General features: G+C 34.0%; 1 pseudogene; it reads left to right on the top strand.

The window, feature by feature from the left end:
• Positions 1–353: 353 nt before the first annotated feature.
• Positions 354–5,857, top strand: LOC116024060 (annotated as a pseudogene).
• Positions 5,858–6,057: the final 200 nt, after the last annotated feature.

The following is a 6,057-nucleotide window of genomic DNA, read 5'->3' on the forward strand; positions in this document are numbered from 1 at the left end:
AGAGAAAACGGACAAAGTTAAGAAGATGAAGAAGTTTATAGCTTAGCCTCTAAGATTAATTTAAATGAGAGGGGGGGGGGGGCAAATATCTTAAAGGGACAACAAAATTTTAATATTCTATATAATATTTTTAAAATTAAGGGTGGGGTGGGCAAGGCCCCCCACTGTCCCCATCTAACTTAGGCTGTGGAAATAAACTGGTTATCCTAACCTACACCCAAGCAAAGACCCTATCTCCACTTAGGAAAGCTAGCTTATGAGTGGAGGTTTGAACCCAACTTAAGTATCACTCCACAAGAGATTGTGGAGCCGATGTGGGATCGTATCATTATCCAAGATGGGGAAGTCAAGGGATGGGTGTTGGCCTGCTGGGTGACACAGAATTGCAGAGGAAGAAGAGGTGGGTGTTGGGTCCTTGGAGGTCAAACAGGGGAATAATGGATGCTAACTGAGCTGCATGAATTGTCTTTGGTGAGTTCTACCACTATATGAACTAAAGAAATATTAATAATTTGGAAATGTTCTTGCACAAAAGTCAATGCGATTTTTGTCTGAAGAAATAAATATTTATCTTGAGCAAAAACACTTTATGTAAATTGTTTTTGCTTGCTCCAAAACGCCCAACTAATCAGTAAGTGTATATCCTTGAGCTAGTGGTTCCTTTATTTTTATTCTCTTGAAGCTCATGGGCATTGTGAGTGGTTGGTCTGATCTGAGCATAATTTTGTGAGAGGCTTGTATGAAATAGTTTCTTTTGATGCACTTGCAATCATTTACCTTTTTCAGGCTAGCAGTAGTGGATATTCTGTGTTTGTAGGTGTAGTCTGTATTTTGTATGTCTATGTGGTGCTTCTTGTTCATGCTGTGTACTTTGAACACTGGAGGGGTAATATATAAACACGAGGAAAAAAAAAAACCAAAAGAAGAAGAAAAAAAACATAGAAGGGAGGCAGAGATGTGGAAGCATGAGAATATGCATTAGGTTTCTGATTTACTCTATGTTGTTTATTAACAATTCATGCAGTAACAGTTTGCATTTTCCCTTGCAACATTTCACAATGCTTTACTAACAACTCTCTCTCTCTCTCCTCTTCTAAATACATCTCTCTCTTCTACTTTTGGAAATTGTTGTGTTTCAAACAAATGAGTGAGATGACTCATTAGAGCCTTTGTGTAATTATATTAACATTCTCGTCAAAAAACCCTGTCATAATTCAATGTTTGCTTTATTGCAATTTCATTGCTTATGTTATTGCTATCTTAACATGTGTGCACTTGAGTTTTGGGTATCTTATAGGGAGCCTCTACTGCCAAATCTGCAGTTGTGCGCTGACATTTTTTTTTTTTTGCACTTAAAATGAATACTAATGTATTATAGTTTGATAGTTTGCAATTACTCTGATTGCTTGGGGTGGACTTGGAGATTAAAATCTTAACATGTGTGCACTTGGTTCGATGGTGTAAACTGCTCAATATAGTTGTCTTTTTGGAATTATACAGCAAAATGTACATATATGCCAACGTGTTGCTGTGAATGAGATATTGGTTGTTTGGCCTTCGAAGTTTGGACTTCCTTTTACACAAATGTAGAGTGGGTCGCTGGGGCTTCCATTCAGTCTTATAGGAGTGAAGTTCAGCACCTCCATAGCTCCGGATAATGTATTCCCATCGAGACCCCACCATGCACGTACAAAAGTGGTGCTGGAAACATTTTTTATCAAGGTGTAACTATCTAGAGACATTTTCTGGTGGTCTCTTTTGATATTTCATTTTTATCAGATTGTTTAATTTATTTTTCATTAAATTGTTTCTAGAATTTGGACAAGGCACTAGTGTTGCTGTTATGAGAGATGAAGATGGAAAATTAAAGGGTTTTGGATTTGTCAACTTTGGAAAAGCTCATAAGAAAGCGCAGAGAGAGCTTTGAATTAAAACATTGTTTTGAGCAGACTGCAAAAGAGGCAGTTGACAAGTCACAAGGTTCAAATCTCTATATAAAAAATCTTGATGATACTATTGGTGATGAGAAACTCAAGGAATTATTTCTATCCATTTGGTACCATAACTTCATACAAGGTTTGCATAGTCTCTTAACCCTCTGATTAAGAAGGTAATATATGAACTGGTCACGAATGTTCTCTGGTTAATTTTTTGGGCTGTGAAATTGCAATAGGCCAGGTTATGCGAGATCCTAATGGAATAAGCAAGGGATCGGCTTTTAATTTGTTGCATTTTCAACTCCTGAAGAGGCATCTAGAGCTGTAAGTTTGCCACTTGTAGTTTATTTTAATTTGCACTGGGAAAAACTTGAAATGTTAATCATTTTATTGAATTTATTCTGCAGCTGGCTGAGATGAATAGTAAGATGATCAATGGCAAACCTCTCTATGTTGCCCTTGCACAAAGAAAAGAAGAGAGAAGAGCAAGGTTACATATATCTATCTTTGGTTATTCTTTTTGCCCATATTTAAACAATTGTACTGTGCATAACACAGAATTGTGTTTCCATTTGCACTTTACTGGTTTGGTGCAAAAGATGTGAATCAGTTGTGCACTAATTTCACCGTTCATTGTTGGGTACAAACTACAAGATTTATTACTAGTATCTTAAATACATGCATGTGTGTGGTGTGTCAGTTTGTGTTATATCACTCATGGGTTATATGGTTGTGTTTTTGAATGATCAGCAATCTAGTAATAAAAGTAAAGTTTTGTCTGCGCCTACTTTGCTATTGCTATGCAAGCTCAATTTGCTCAGATGCGGCCAATTGCAATAACACCTCGAGTTGGTACTCGTATGCATGCCAATGTATCCCCCTGGTGGTCCAGGTTTAGGGCAACAAATATTATATGGACAACCACCACCTGCTCTGCTTCCTCCCCAAGTAAATCATAGCTCTCAAACCGAAATTTTTAATTGATAGTTTGTTAGTGCCACAATTTTATTGTATCTGATCCTATTACCAAATAGGCAAAATATTTGGCTCCTGATTAGCAATATGCTCTAATACTGCTATTGCTTTTGACATTATTACTCCATCATCGTGGAAAGTACCTTAATATTATTCTCAAGATTAAAGTTATTTGTGATATTTACTTATTTTTCTCTTTTCCTGAATATTAGATGCTTCCAAGGGGACGTGGGTATCGTTATCCCACAGGATGTGGTCTCCTTGATGTTTCTATTCCCAGTGTAACTGGGGGCATGTTCTCTGTCCCATATGATATGGGTGTTATGCCTGTGCATGATGCAGGATTGGCTCAGCCAATGCCAATTGGGGCTTTAGCATCTGCACTTGCTAATGCTTCTCCTGCTGAACAAAGAACGGTATGCCTTTGCTAGAACTAGATATTTTCCTACATGCTACTACAATTACTCAAAACCTTGAAAGGAATTATAAATGGTGTTAAGTGCTAAAACTGAAGTTGTACTGTACGTGGTATCTAATGAGTTTTATATAATATACTAGTTATCGCACGCGCGTTGAGCGATTAAACCAATGCCCCATGCGTATTTTTAAATTAGTGTTCCTTAATTGGTTAGAGTAGTCATATAATAATGAGAGAGAAAAAAATGCTAAATTAATAAAAGTTAAAGAAATAGTCTCGATGCTTATATATTTTAATAAAACATAACGAAATTGTAAATAGCTAAACTACAACTAAAGTAAGTAGAAACAAATAAACCACTTACATGGGAGCAAATGGTGTGCCATAATTGTCACTTGTTTAGACACAGGTCCGACCATTCAAAATCCATGTGTAATTGTATTTGTGATCAAGTACTTTATAGTTCGTCCGGACAGGTTTGACAAAGACATTTGAGATGATGTACCATTTGTTGGTTTGTAAAGTGATATCATACATGTCATTTACAATATCATTATCAAACACTATTGATTGAACCCGAGTTTCTTATATTTAGATATAGCATTTACAATGATGTTGGTGGTGAATAAGAGCATCTTCGTAATAATAATAATACTAATAATGATAAAAATAAAATAATAATAATAATAAGAGGGAGAAATTTTTTACTATTTATTTATAGTTTCATCCTCAATGACGATGAGCATATACTTTTCCCAGGCATTCCAATAGCGTTTTTTGATTCGTTTTTTTTTAATGACATGAACTGTACAACTCCAGCCTACAGTTCGTGTGTCAATATCAATTAACTTTGCTACATTTGTCATGACTAATATCCTTGTGCCATGGAAAATATGTTTATAAAGGATGTTATGAAATAATATAATGGGAACCTCAACATAAATTTAAAAACAATAGATTATTAGGGAGTTAGGAGTAACTAAAATGTATATATTATAGAGGAATATAATGAGAACCACAACATAACATACAAGGATACAAGTATAGATGAACAGATTATACAATAGATATATTTACATAATGGTTTAGTTAGGAATCTATATAAAATTGTATATTATAGAATATACTTCAATATTCTAATTTTAAGTTAGGAATCTATATAGAATTGTATTATAAAATATTGCCAATTTGTTTGAAAACTGCAATAAAGAAACAAACTGCCTAAAGAATTTTTTGTTAAACTTCCGTTATATTTAACGGAAAGAATTTGGTAAAATTATAAATGATTAGGATATATTAGGAATTTAATTGGAGGTTGTACAATAAGAACACAAAGTACAATATGTTATAGCAGATTATTATACCAACATTTTTTTTGTTCCAGTTAGGGGTCTAACATTATTTGCTCTTATTATAAGTGTAGATATATGAATATTTTCTAAGATTTTGTTGTTCACCAATTCTATAAAAATCAATAAATCATTAGACATTTAGTTGTATTATATGTGCTCTCCTTTTGGTTTTAGTGGATCGATAACTAGCAAGTTACTATTATTTTGTTTTCCTAACTGCAATATGTTCAAGTTTGACTGCTTCTGGTAATGTTAATCTGACATGAATTTATGGTGGAGGAACTTGTTTTACCAACTGAGATCACAAATAATGAATTTTGCCTATGGACTATGGTTATAATTTTCATTATTTATTGCTAATGTATTATTGATGTGGTTTCAACTACAGATGTTGGGCGAAAATTATACCCACTTTTGGAGTAGCTAGAGCCCGAGACAGCAGCTCGAACTTTATCTCATTGTTTGTAAATAACTAAATATTGATGTTTTTTGTGTTTAACTTTGATTATTGCTAACCAAAGGAAGAAAATTACTTACAAATTTATTATGCCTTTGTAATACTTATTGTTAAATACATAACAATCATATATTGTTAAATACATAAAATTTTTATATGCCTTTGTATACTTATTTTTATTTTGTATGCCAAATTATATTAGTGAAGTACTCCATATTATATTATAGCTAGGTTTAACGTAGGTATGTGATATTAATTAGTGGGTAGATTTTTTTTTTAAAATTTTAAAATTTGGCGACGGACAAATATTGTAGTAAATCCGTAGCGAATTACAGTATCTAATAAAATAAACAATGGCAACGAAATAGTGACGAAAAAATCTGTAGTTAAATTTAGCAACGAATATTTCCGTCGCCATTCCCTTGCAAAGTTCGTCACCAGATCGTTGTAGTAGGAGTCCAGCGACGGATACTGTGTAGGTTTAGCGACGGATGTTGATAAGTGCCAAAATGTTCATGTTTTCACCTTGCATTTAAGTTTATTTTCCTTGTCATTTGATATAAATTTACCCAAAATGTTCCTCATTTGATTCATTTGTGTGTTTAGGTGTAATTCTTGATGATTTAGATGAACTGAATGATTTTTGGAGTATTTTGGATGCATGTAGAGTCAATGGGAGCTAATGAGAAGCTATGAAGATGAGAGCAACACCTCTTAGAGACCCAAATTGTGGTGTTTTCAATGATCTTGGTCATTTAGACAAACAAAGGCAAAATTGGAGCAAAAGAGCAAGAAGTTGAAATTCTCGCACAATTCGTCCACTGCTCGGTTTTTTGGCCATATCTCTGCGTAGGAATGTTCAAATCAAGTGATCTTTATGTCATTGGAAAGCTAATTTGAAGGGCTACAACTTTGGTG

Source organism: Ipomoea triloba, chromosome 7 (assembly GCF_003576645.1).
Source record: "Ipomoea triloba cultivar NCNSP0323 chromosome 7, ASM357664v1".
Classification (NCBI taxonomy): domain Eukaryota; kingdom Viridiplantae; phylum Streptophyta; class Magnoliopsida; order Solanales; family Convolvulaceae; genus Ipomoea; species Ipomoea triloba.